The 13,445-nt window shown below is 50.2% G+C and overlaps 1 protein-coding gene across 3 annotated transcripts in view; it reads right to left on the bottom strand.

Annotated features, from left to right (window-relative positions):
* TEAD3 (TEA domain transcription factor 3) overlaps positions 1-13,178 on the bottom strand; it is a 57,034-nt gene extending 43,856 nt beyond the window's left edge. For 2 of the 3 annotated variants that reach the window (XM_054025336.1, XM_054025335.1), the window contains exon 1: positions 13,019-13,177. The gene's annotated coding sequence lies outside the window, so the exon portion shown is untranslated. Of the gene's footprint in view, positions 1-13,018 lie in introns of all 3 variants that reach the window. The other variant, XM_054025334.1, reaches the window with a different exon arrangement.
* Positions 13,179-13,445: the final 267 nt, after the last annotated feature.

Raw genomic sequence — 13,445 nt, forward strand, 5'->3', positions numbered from 1 at the left:
TATAATTTGCTGTTTGCTGATGGTGAGAAACAACTCTGACCTACTGAGCTTGAGAACCTGCCGATCCAAGCAGAGAAAGTGGCTTCAAGCGTTTGAATTCCCAGCATGGCTTGGAAGCAAAGCCAATTTCCCAGAGATCCCATAGGCTTAAACGGCACAAGACCCAAGGAAGAGATGCGGGAGGCTGAAGCAGAGAAGCAGTCTCTGCTGAAAGTGTTCAGGCAATCAGCTTAGCAAGCCCATGGTCTGGCCAAGATGATTAATTACGCATTCCAGCCTGAATAAACGGGGCCAGAGCTGGCTTTAGGGATTGGCTGTCCGAGGTAAGATGGACAACGTCTACGCCACAGACACACACCCAACGGCCACCGGATACTTTGCTAGGACCTGGTCACGAGAAGGGGTTGGAATTCAGAGGAAAAGGCAAATCCATAAGTCATTCTCCTAGGATATCTTAATCTAGAAATAACCATTTCTATAGAATCAGGAAAAAACAATAAGCCAAGGAAACCAGGATCATCATGGGAGAGGCGGGGGTATATAGGTGGGGGTATCCCAGATGTTCTCAGTACGACAGATGTGAACCAGCTCAGGGTTCTCTGGCCAGCTCTTAGTCATTTCAGATGCTCTGGGAGGCAAAGGACTCCAGATGTCCACATAAAGGATTGTCCTGGTGCCACTGAACCCAAATAGGCCTTGTGCCCTAAGGCTTACCTTCCCAAGGAAGGAACTGGAGTGGCAAATTCCTCCACCCCACTCTGGTCTTTGCATTTTCTCTCCTACTGCCCCCTCCATATTCAGAACTGTCTCCCCTCTCCTTGTCCAAGCTCCTCCTTCTTCCAAACACGCGTTTGGGAATTCTCCATCCCAACAACTGCCCACACCCTCCCACTCCTGAGCAACTGTTCCCAGTCTCCCAGCCAGCTCTGCCTTAGGCCCAGCCTACAAACAGCATTGTATAGGTTTAACTAAGGGTGTCTTTTTAAACCGGGGTTGCTAAATTGGTGCCAACGCCTGTGTGGACTCTCAAATCAGTTTGAAAAGGCCTATGTCAATTTCATTCCCTATTGACTTAGACAAAGCCTTAGATCTGTGGGGCAGGGATAGCCAGTCTAAAGAGGGGCCATAAGGTGTCTATAACCCCTGTGCAAACAGGAAGGCTCCAGTTCTTTCACACCCACTCCCTCGTCCCAGGCTGCCTCTCCCTTCCCTCCACCCCCGTGTAACCCAATCCTCACCATGGAAGCAGCTGCAATCACTGCCCTCACCCTCTGCCTAGGAGACACAGCCGCCCCTGAGGCATCAGCCCTGATTCATAGCTGGGTGCTGTGGGCAATCTGAAAGCACCACCTTACCAAACCAGAGCAACCCTCAGCACGACCCACTGGCCTACACATGACAACCCAGCTCCGGAATGGGAAATGGCCTTCACACCTTTCCGAAGCCGAGGAAAAAGCCATTCAGTCTGGCGGAAGCCAAGCACTCCTCACCATTACAAGTCACTTTCCCTTGGCATACTGTCCTGGGTATCATGGGAGGAATCCCTCCACACAGGTGGCATCACGGGATAAATGTCTCCACAGGAGCCCCTTCCAGAGGGTTTCATCATCTCACACATTTGCAGAAACCGTAACAGGAGTATGTATTTCACCATACATACAGGAAACAGGCAACGGGCCCTGCGTGGACAATCAATGCACTGTGCAATTCCATGCATTGGAGCTAAACAGATGACTCATGAATGAACGCCGCACAGAACGACCAAAGGGGAACACGCTCTGCAGAGAGGCCGGTGAGGAAACTAACAAGAACCGATATCCCCACCAGGAGGCAGCTAATGCGGAAAAAGGGAATCCTACGGGGTCACGTATATTTTTGCAGCCCAGAGTCTGGAATATGTTTACCTAGACTGACAGCCAGAGGGCTGGCTCGGTGGTCTGTGTATTTCTAGACTCCCACCATTGTGGCCTTTAGGTTTCTGGTCTGGAGTATCCAGACCCTTTTCCCAGTGAGCGTCCCCCTCCCCTGTAAATTAAGAACCATGCGGCTTCCAATGTGCAGGTCTTTCTGATGAGACCCCAAACAGCAAGATCCAATCTGCTGAGCAGGGACATTAAATCATCTCAGTCCCTGGCAAAATTCACCCAGCCATGTCCTGGAAGGTTGCTACCCTTTGTGCTTTGCAGGGGTGCTGTGCACACATAATTTATTAAGCTCTTGGGATCCTCCAGGATGAGCCCCATATAAATTATTCTTGTGTTTCTAGAACTGAACAGTAATGCTCTTACTATTATTTATACTGCAGGAGAGACTGGGCCCCAACTGAGATCAAGGGCCCGCTGTGTTCAGTGCTGGCCAAACATGGTGAGAGACCATCCTGACGTGTTTAAAGAGACAAGCCAAAGGAAGCATCATCATCCTCATTCTGCAGCTGAGGAACTATGGCACAGTGAGATGAAGTGACTTGCCCATGATCACACCAGAAGCATATGGCAGAGCTGCGAAATGAACTCTGATCTCCCGAGTCCCAGTCCACTGCCTTCACCACATTCTTTCCCTCTCATCTTGCTCTTCCAAGCAATTTCCACTCAACATGGGAGAACTTAGCTCAGTCACTTCTAGTCACAGCGCCATGTGCTGTGAGAATTTCTGCAGCTTTCCAATACAGGAAGAAGCCTGCTAAGTACATACTGATTATCAGGACCCCTGCTGAAATAGCAGGGGCAGCTCCAGGCACCAGCGCACCAAGCACGTGCCGGGGGCGGCAAGCCGCGGGGGGCAGCCTGCCGGTCGCCACGAGGGCGGCAGTGAGGCAGCCTTCGGCGGCATGCCTGCGGGAGGTCCGCCGGTCCTGCGGCTTTGGCGGCGGGTACGCCGAAGGCGTGGGACCAGCGGACCTCCTGCAGGCATGCCGCCGAAGGCTGCCTCACTGCCGTGCTTGGGACGGCAAAATACATAAAGCTGCCCCTGTGAAATAGAGGCATTAGGTACTTGGACCCGAAAGCACCTAGGTAAAACTCATCCTTTGGGCAAGCCACATAAAACCAAGAGCCTGCTCAATTGCAGTCATTAAAGATCCCACAGCATTGATCACAAGAGCAGGATACCTCTGGTGTCTTGGTCCACTTCCGGGGTTGATTCATTACCTCCTAGCCAACTGAACTCCCCCTTCACACTTCCAACTGGAGGCAAGCACCTCCTTCACTTCCTGCCCTAAGATTCAGCCTTGCAGCTCTGTGCTGTTAAAACAGCTGCTGCGCCCCCACTGCTGAGGTGGCAGCATGTCAGTGGTGGGTGAAGCGCCTCCTGCATATAGAGAATGTAAGTTGCTAAAAATATTGAAGGCGATATTATTAATAGAGAAGGAGTTCCAGACAAGAGCACAGCCCAGTAGTTAAGCTGATCCTGTTCCAATGCATCAGCTCCCCTCACCCGCCCACAATTATCTAACCAACCCAGTAATCACAGACTCTCTCTCCCCCCACCATTCCCTCCCTCTTTGCTCTACCACGCCAGCTTCCCAATCTGCAGGGAGTGGGCAAGCTAGAGACGGGGAGGCCTTTCTGGCCGTACTGCAGCTGGTGGAGTGGTAGCTTAAGTCTCAGGTGTGCTGTGGTGAGGAAGGAATGACCCATAAATGCCCTGCTGGCCCCTGAGCGTGGCTGATCCGGGTGGGTTCTGGAGGGAGTCTTGTGGGGGCACATCTATGTTATGGTGAGGACCCCAGCACAAACACAGGGGAAGCCAAAAAGGCGACATAGCCTCGGGCTGCCCAGTTCTCGGAGGTTCGTTTGAGGGTAAACCTGGCTTCTCATTGCGGAGGGGACTCAGAGCAGAGGGCCACATGCAAGGCCTTGCTCCCCACAGGGTGGGCAGTGGGGCTATGAAGTGCTCAAGCCTTCCTGCTAATAACATTAATGCTGAGTTTAACTAAAATAAAAGGACAGTTGCCTAAATGTCAGCAATATGAGCTCCCTGCCTCTGGGGGATGGGGAGAAATGGTTGGGGAGCTGGCATGAGAACTACAGCCCATCCTCCACTTACTCAGAGTTGCTCAAAGTTTACAGGCTCAGAACATCTTCTGGGGAAATTAGTGACTTTTGTGAACAGCTGGATCTAATTTTACGAGGAGCTAGGAAGAGACAGTCATGAAGAAAACGCTTCGCGCTCCAATCCAAGGATCTCAAAGCACTTTAAAAACTGTTACGCTTCACTAGAATCCATAGAGATAGGGGTTATGAGACCTATTTTACAGAAAATAGGGAAAACTGAGGCACAGAGAGGTGAAGCAACTTGTCCAAGACCAGTGGTTTTCAACCTATGGTCCATGAACCCCGAGGGGGGGGGGGGGGAGGGGGGAGTGTCTGCAGACTACGTCTAAGATTTCCAAAGGGGTCCACACCTCCATTCAAAAATTTTTAGGGCTCTGCAAATGAAAAAAAGGTCTCTACCACTGGTCTCTACCAAAGCTGAGAAAAGAACCTGGAGTCCCAACTCCTAGACCGCTGCGCACATGCTGTCTCAGGGCATGTCTACATGAGGACCTCCAGGAAAATCAAGCCGAATTAACTAAAGGTGTGAATTTGAAGTGGATTAGTTAAACTGCATTAAATCCCTGTGTGAGCACCCTTATTCAGAATTAAAGAGGCCTTAATTTGCTTTTGCTTAATTCACTTAGTCATGGTCTACACTTAAAATTTAGGTCAACATAACTACAGCACCCAGGATTGTGAAAAACTCACACCCCTGAGTGCCGTAGCTATGACAATCTAACCCCCAGCAGAGATACAGCTAGGCTGACAGAAGAATGCCTCTGTTCACCTAGCTACCCTTACTCATGGAGGTGCAGTTCCTAGAGTGGCAGAAAACCCCTTCCTATAGTGATGGAAAAACACCTTCCATCACCTTAGCCTGCGTCTACACTACAGGATTAGAGCAGTATAGCTAAAGCTCCGCAGCTATTCTGCTACAGTGTAGACGTGGCCTTCCAAACTAAACTGAATTAAGGCCACTTTAATTCTGATTTACAGTGTCCACACAGGGATTTAATGAGGTTTCACTAAGCCACTTCAAATTCACACCCTAGTTAATTCAGATTAACTTTCTTGGCTGTTTCCATGTAGGCAAGCCCTCAGCTAACTAATGGGACCTCTACAAGTTCGGACTGACCTCTCGCTAGAAATGGGTCACAGGTGGAGTCCATATCTGACATTCCTCCAAGTGTTTGGATCTGGGGTTCTGGTTCCAGCCCCTTCTGTATACATTCAAATCTCTTCTAATAATCACAGCATGTAAAGCTGTCCCTTCTGTTTCTCTCTGCCCAGCTCTGCTTCCCCCCAGCTCCCCCTGAAGATGATGGGAGTTTTGCCGACAAACTTTGGGTTCTGCACAGCTTGTTTGTTTAAAAGGTGGCGTTTTTTGTATTGCTCACATTTTATCTCTTGGGTCCGCACAAAAATATTCACTGTAAACAATTTTTCACTCCTCTTTATATGGTAGATACCCACCCTCATCGTGCTACAGACATGCACTAAGATAACCTCAACCAGCCCGATCATTAGACTAATTGGGATGATTGCCAGGGACCAGAGCCGATTGGTCTATTTCATGACTTTAACCTGCGGATACCTACCATGCCTGATACCCAGTAGTCTAGCCACAGTCATTTACACACAGGAAGGGTGATTTGCGGGCCTCGCTTTCCCAAAGTGTGGCCTTCTGCTGTGCTATCAAGGCTGCGAGACGGGTCAGGCTCTCGTGTTCATTACGGTTCTTCAAGCCTTTTAATGCTGCCAATGATCGTGTTTATTTCATACGTTGCTTTTGGTCCTGTGGTTAAGACACTGGACTGAGGCTTGGGCAACCTGGGTTCAGTCACAGCCCTGCCACAGACTCCCTGCATTACCTTGGAAAAGTCACCTGTTCTCTGACTCTCAGCTCCCCATTTGTAAAATGGAGATAATATGCCTTCTCGCCTCTCACCCTTTGTCTATCTTGCCTATTTATACTACGTTTTAGGAGCTGGCACCATCTCTCACTATGTGTGTACAGTCCCTAGCAAAATGGGGCCCAGGTCTTGGCTGGGGCTTCTAGGTGCTATTGTCATAACTTTTAAATACATAGTATCATGTGGCACAAGGTATCCTGGAGCAGTGGCTCTCAGCCTTTTCAGACAACTGTACCCTTTTCAGGAGGCTGATTTGCCTTGCGTAACCCCAAATTTCACCTCACTTAAAAACTACTTGCTTACAAAATCAGACCTAAAAATACAAAAAGTGTCACAGCCACTAGTACTGACTTCCTCATTTTTACCATATAATTATAAAATAAATCCATTGGAATATAAATATTGTACTTACATTTCAGTGTATAGTATATAGAGCAGTATAAACAAGTCATTGTCTGTATGGAAGTTTAGTTTGTACTGACTTCACTAGTGCTTTTTATGTAGCCTGTTGTAAAACTAGCAAATATCTAGATGAGTTGATGTACTCCCAAAAGACCTTTGTGTAAGCCCAGGGGTATGCGTACCACCCGCTGAGAACCACTGTCCTAGAGCCTGGGAGTTTCAAGACAGCTGTTAAAATGGGCTGCTTTGGTTTCTGCCCAGAGATGGGCCAGTTAAGAGGATTCACTCTTTATACCACTGGGTGGTAAATCTTTACAAATTACTGCAATCGAGTTCACTTTCATCCAAGGAGATCCCAGAGTGTTTTACCCCTGTACCAATGTAGCACCACTGAAACGCAGCCATCTCGGGGGCAGGGTGGGGGGGCAAGTAGTGGGATATTGCACTAAACAAGGAAAATAGGGGAATATGTGGTCAAGGACACTCGGGCAGTGAGAACTTCGATATCCACAACCAGTAGACAGGCCCTCAGGCCTATGTGCCTAAATACCTTTGAGGAGCTAACTCCTATAAATTTCAATGGGAGTTAGGCACCTAAATACCTTTGAAGATGTGCGCCTCAGTGTTAAAAGTCTCACTCAGACCTACTCATAGGAAACGGCATGACCCCATATCAATTAATGTCACTTGGGAGAGTGAAGGGCTCAGTCGATCCAAATGGGATTCAAACTCATGTTTCCAGGAAGTCTGCACAGTCCTAAAGCTAAGCCCACTAGGCCAGACAAGGAACAGTAAAGACATTGTCCATGTGGCTATTGTCTTAGAACAGTGGCAGCTGCGCAGGAAAGACACAGGACTGCTCCAAGGTCTGCATGGATCTGGGACGGCCCAGGCGCCATTTTGGATGCACTCTTCTGGGGAGCGAGTGCTCATGTCCCCTCTCAAAAGCTCGGAAGCTTTGTTAGACTCTCAGCCCAATGTACGCACAGACAAGGCTCAAACATGGATTTACAGAGGGGAGAAACTCAGAGTTTTCCTGTTCAAAACCAAGCACTACCCATCAGGTCTCACCTCTCAGGAGAGAGAATCCAACATGGTGGCCGTGAAATGGCAGGGCAGGATTTTGCAGCACCAGTGATGCAGAGCACCACGTAAGCTATGATGGGTCCATAGAGGCGTCCAGAACAGCTGCCCCAAATGCACGGCCTGATGGGCTGAGAAAGTAGGAGACAGAGCATGTCCCCACCCAAGTAATTCATAAACCATCCCTCACCAGCTCAGGGTGCATTACCGTGCTTTCAGAATCATACTTCCATAGCAATTTGCACTGCTCTGCTGTGTTCCAGCAGGGGATCGTCAAGCGCTTCACAAGTATCAGTGAGCAGGACCAGTATCACTTCCATTTTACAAAGGGGGAAACTGAGGCACAAAGGGGTTTAAATGACTTGCCCAAATCCAAACAGAACCCAGCTCTTTTGTGCTTTAGCAATGAGGCCATCTTTCCACGTGCGAGTTACAGGCTCAGTGACAACACAGCTTAAGATCCTCACCCATCATTAACTTCCCTCCCTCGGTCCAAAAAGTTTCATAAGTCAACACCAACACGTGACAGAAACATTGGGTGCTCACACACTCCAGGCACCTTCCAACACCCCAGACATCCACGCTAACCGACTCTCAGGAAAGGTGCGATTCCCATTACAAAGGGAAGTTTTGCATCTATTGTCTAATGAACCCACACTGAATAATGCCTCTTATAAAGTCAAGGCTCAAATCCAGGACTGGGAGAGCAGCACATACTCACATTAGAGCGTAGTGATCCCTTGGCACAGCTAGCTCTGCCTGGAGAGTCGGTTCCCTGATTCTGCATGGTGGAGGTCAATAATTTACCACAATACATGGGGCGAGCACCAGGGGAGTCCTTGGGGTGGCTTGAGTCTGCTGCATAGCGAAGGGCGTTCAGAGGGTTACAGACTACATGGTCAGTCAATCAGATGTCCCTCAGCCAACTTTCACATGCCTCTCCCAGCAAGGACTGACTGATTGACCAACACTTAGCTCCCACTAAAGCTCCCAGTAAGAATTTTATCACTGGGTTCAGGCTCAAGACACCCTTTTTTATTAAACACTTAAAGGAACTTCTAGGAGATTGCAGCTGGGGCCATCTTTTTGTTCGGTGTTTGTACAGCACCTAGCACAATTGGGTCCTGGGCCACACCTGGGCTCCTAGGTGCTATCATAATACAAATAATAAACACCAATCGTTGTAGCAGGATCCATGTTTGGAAGGGCAGATCATAGGGGCTTAAATCCCGTGTGGTATCCTCCGGTGCCCCAAATATCACAGGAACCTCCCACCCCAAATGTCACTCACCCCTAGCCTCCGTGGGACTAAGAACATGCAGTAAGGAGGAGGCAGAGATCCACATCTCTCCCCTGCCCAGAAGGATCAGGCATAGCCCAGCTCTGCTCTTCACAACAGACCTGTACTATAAGTCATTCCAGCACAAGGGATCCCCTGCAGCTGGCCTCGTGTTTGGTGTGTGTGTTCGACAGGAGTTGCGTGGTTACTTAATTTTTAATGAATTAATTATGGTTGATTGCCCACTTCCACCCTCACCTCCCAGGAAGTGCAGCTTTAACCTGTTCTCACATTGGCTGAGAATCTTTTTTTCCCTCCACTGTATTGCTAGCCGGGGCTTGCACCACCTCCCACTGTCAGCAGTGTGTCACAGCCTCAATTAGGCTTTCAGATGCGCCTCTCTTACTGGGTCGACACGGGCCTGGTACAACTGGTGGAAGCAGCAACAGTTTCCGGCTGTCCCCAGAAGGAGGTGCTGCTTCCTATTCATCGCTGCTTATGGGCAGCGCTATCGCAGCAAAAAGATAAGCTTCATACCTCTGATGGCTGGGAGCAAAGGGGTGGTTGGTACAATCCAGCTGTAGGCTGACTGGGGTTTTAAGGTACCAGGTGTAAAGCAGATGCTGGTAGATTCTTCTCAGCACAGCAGGGAGGGGATCATCTGCATTCACCTTTCCAAACAAAGCCACTGGCACTTCCTCACCTGCCAGCACCTCGGACAAACCCCTCCTCCTTCCCTCTGCACACTCAGCTAGTCACAGACACTCAATATTTCCACAAAGAAATGCCAGGTATTTACAGAGACTCAGAAGAACAGCCCTGCACGTGGCCTGGAGCACCAGAGTCAGACAGGCAGGGCCTAGTGACGGGTGCACCAGAAATACCCAGGACATACAGGGCGATTTCCCCCCCTCCCCCCAATTTGTTAGAGTTATTTTTATTAAAGGTGTATTCGGTGCCAGCCTGACAGCCCTGGCAAAACAGAGTGGTCTCTCCACAGGGCAGGTACAGCATGGGCAGTGGCAGAAGAAGCTACACACACATGCAAACCCTGAGCCCCAAAGACCCTAGTAGCCGGGAGAAGATATTCCAGTCTCCATGGCACAGCAAGTCCTTGGGCTCACTGCTGCAACTGCAACTTATTTCACTAAGGCCATCATACTGCCATCAGATGGAGACAAGTTGTCGCTCCCTGCCAGCTTGGCTGGATAGTTAGATGACACGGAGGCCAAAGGAGCTGAATCCCTATATGTCAAGGCCCTGAATTATCTAGTTCTCCTTTGTATCCATTCCCTTCCTCCCTCCCCCAATCTAAGCACATTAACAAAAAGGCCCGGCCAAACCTTGCTTTCTTTTATGATCTGATCATCTTTGTCTATATGCTTAAGTTCAGATCCAGAGTTTCTTTAGGGTGAGAGCGATGCTATGAGACGGTGGTTTCCTTGAAAGCATTTTGGTATGAAAATTGCCAGGCTGAACGATACCTGCCCTTAGCGGTTAGAAATTATATTATAAATACAAGATATAGATATATACAAACACGCCCCTTCTTATCTTTACCTAGTATTTAAATTATATTGTGTGACTACTTACATAGAATATATCTACTTTATACTACTGATTCTTCTAGAGGAGAGTTATACTCCGGCCGCTGAGAGGGGTTATGAAGCATGGCACATGCTGGAGATCCTTCCTAACACTATCCTTATGGTGGTTTATTAGCATTTATCCATTTTAAGAGCTAAGAAAGGACAGACTGGTGTGTGGATAAGGCCCAGGCCCAGGAGTCCGACCTGGGTTTTACTCACAGCAGCCCATGACCTGCTCTGTGACCTTGGGTAGGGTGACCAGACATCCGGATATTTAGTTGTTTGTCCCGCATCCCGACCAATGTATGCCATTTGTCCCGATATTTTGCACTCTGGCTTTTTTTTTTCTTCAGCAGCGCCCCCCCCGTGTCCCAATATTTTGTTCTTGTCATCTGGTCACCCTAACCTTGGGTAAGTCTCTTCCCTCTCTTTCCCCATCTGCAAAATGGGGGTCATGATACCAGCCTAACTCACAGGAGGTGGAAAGGCAGAAGAGTGCCTGGAGAAAAGCGTGAATGTTTTGTCACAACAGGGTTTGCACTGGGGGGGAGAAACAACACAAACGCCTTTAAATGGCTCTTAAAGACAAGCAGCATATAGTGTGACCCAGCTATTGCTTTCTAGAGAGGCATTCCCTGCATGGTACAAGTGCCTGCGTGTCTGGGCCTGCTCAACCGGCAATACGTCCCTACAGAGCCGTGACCAGTTATCTATAGAGGCGGCAACCTGGCTGCGAGGTCTCCCCCAAGGCAGCACCTCCATTGCAAAGAACCTCAGCCACCACCACTACAATGTGCCTCCTTAGAGCCACCTCACAAACACTCCCTTCCCACACACAAGCAGGGGGTATCAGAGCCGGGAAGATGTTCTCTGTTGCAGCATTAAAAACCCTGACTCACCACAGATGGGCAGCAAGATGGGGGACAGGGCCACGGCCACTTGCCTCAAAACTATCCAATTTAGACTGACTCTCTTTTCTGGGGGAGGAACGGACCGCCACAGCCCTGCCACCTATTTACCACTGCTCTTATTTATGATAGACAAAAGGAAGACCCACTGGGACCTCACACTTTTCTTCCCTGCCCTCTGTGCTCGCCATTTCCCTGTTTGTTAATTCATTAGCACTCTGGGTCAGCTGCCCAGAACTAATCAATCTGAACTGGATTTTCTGTGGAGGTGGGGGTTTTTTGACAAGCAATGTTGGGTGCCTCCAAAGCCATGTTTCTAGGCATCTCCCTTCCCTTCCCCCGGCACACCACCCCCCGTGCCCCAAAATATTGATTTTCATTCCTGAATCCAAAATGACACTCACTGTGCCCTTTCTGTGTATTCAACCTAATTTACACACAAAGTTAACCCAAACCTGCATGGTTACCTACATAACATGCTTATTTGTGTATGTGGTTATTTTGGAGATTCATATAACTAAGTGTGTTTTGCTTGGGGTCCCATCCCCCGGAAAAAGCAAGAGCATGAAAAATATTGCAAATGTGCTGCATGGCTGAAAATTATGCATCTAATTAATGACTCGTTAGTACTGTGACTGTGTGACTAGGCACAAAGCGTGTAATATACAGCCAGCATATTATCTTCCAGTGTATGTGTGAGATATGGATGTGTTGTACATGCATATACACAATGCAGTTGCTAAAGACACACATGATGCCCTCCAGAGTCAGAAGGGGAAGCAGTTAAATTTGGGGAGCTACCACAGCGAGTTGGAGGGAAAAGGAGGCAGTTTATGTAACGTAACGTATTGGCTCTACGCACACTATCGATGGATCATATATTGCGCGCAAGGCCTCTTTGGAGCTGTAGCTCCAGCAATCACATGGTCAAAGGCCATAGATACAAAGTAGAAGCCAAAAAAATAAATTCAAATCTATCACAGGCCATTGACTTAAAAACTTAAACTGAAGTGAGAGGCAGGCGTAGGGCAGAAAGCGAGAGCACCCGAGGAAGCAATTGGATGTTTTGAAACTGAAAACTGTTGAATTATTGGGGGGGGGGAGGGGGAGAGAGATTTAAAAAATAATAATCCACTAACCAGAGGGGAAATGAGCCCCTTCAGGCTGAGGGTAAACACTGAGGTGGGAGGAGGCAGCAGAGAGGGCCATGGATACGTCCTTCCACAACCAAAGGACTGCAACCGGCCACCCCAGCTAACACAGAGTGAAACCCACACCCCCTTGCGCCCACTAGCCCCCCGGGGGCGGGGGGGAAGGCTCAAACCCACTGGGGGTGGGGAGAAGGGGTTGGGGGCAGTTCCACCTCCACATCCTCTCTAATGTTCCAATGGGGCTGATCCCTTCCCAGGCCAGGCCCCCCCACCCAAGCAGCTCAAGTTCCCGGGCAGAGTGGGAAGGGCTGCCCCAGGCAGCTGCAGTTTCGGGGAAGGGATTGCGGGGGGGCTCTTCCCCCAAACTAATCTGAGGACAGGGCCCCCAGGACAGGCGAGCTCAGCTGGGGGGAGGGGAGTGTTGGTGGAACCTCCTCCCCACACAGAGAGATCAGCTAGGTGGAGTGGGGGCCCTACAGGGGATCCCCTCCCCACCCAGAGCGATCAGCAGGGGGGAAGTGGGGTCCCATGGGGGAGCCCCTCCCCACCTAGAGCGATCAGCGGGGGGAGGAAGAGTGTGGGCCCCCGGGGCGGAGGGGGAGGGGGGCAAAGCGCCTTACAGCAAAGAAAGACCCTCCCGGGCTGGGGGGGGCGCTTACCTGCTCCGTGCTCCGGAGCGCTCGGCCGGCTGCGGGCGAGCTGGGGGTGCCGGAGCCGGTGGGGGTGACAGGGGCAGCAGGAATGCGGGGAGCGCGGCTGGCTCCGGAATCCGCGCACGGAGCCAGGCGCAGGGAAGGGAAAGTTTGTGCAAGGGAGGAGCAGAAAGTTGGGAGTCAATCAGGAGGCAGCTGGGCTGGGCCCTCCCCTCCCTTCACATGGCCTCCAGCCCCGGCCGGCCCTCCCTCGGCCAGGGACCGGGACGCCCCCCCCCCCCCCCCGACCGGCTCCGCCAGCCGGAGGAGGGGGGTTGGGCCCTCTCTCGTTGGAAGGGGGCTGGGCTATTGGAGCTCTCTGCTGGAAATGGGCTGGGATACTGGGGTTCCCTTCTGCTGGAAGAAGGGGACGGAGTCCCCCTTGTTGGAAGGG

Source organism: Malaclemys terrapin, chromosome 4 (assembly GCF_027887155.1).
Source record: "Malaclemys terrapin pileata isolate rMalTer1 chromosome 4, rMalTer1.hap1, whole genome shotgun sequence".
NCBI lineage: Eukaryota > Metazoa > Chordata > Testudines > Emydidae > Malaclemys > Malaclemys terrapin.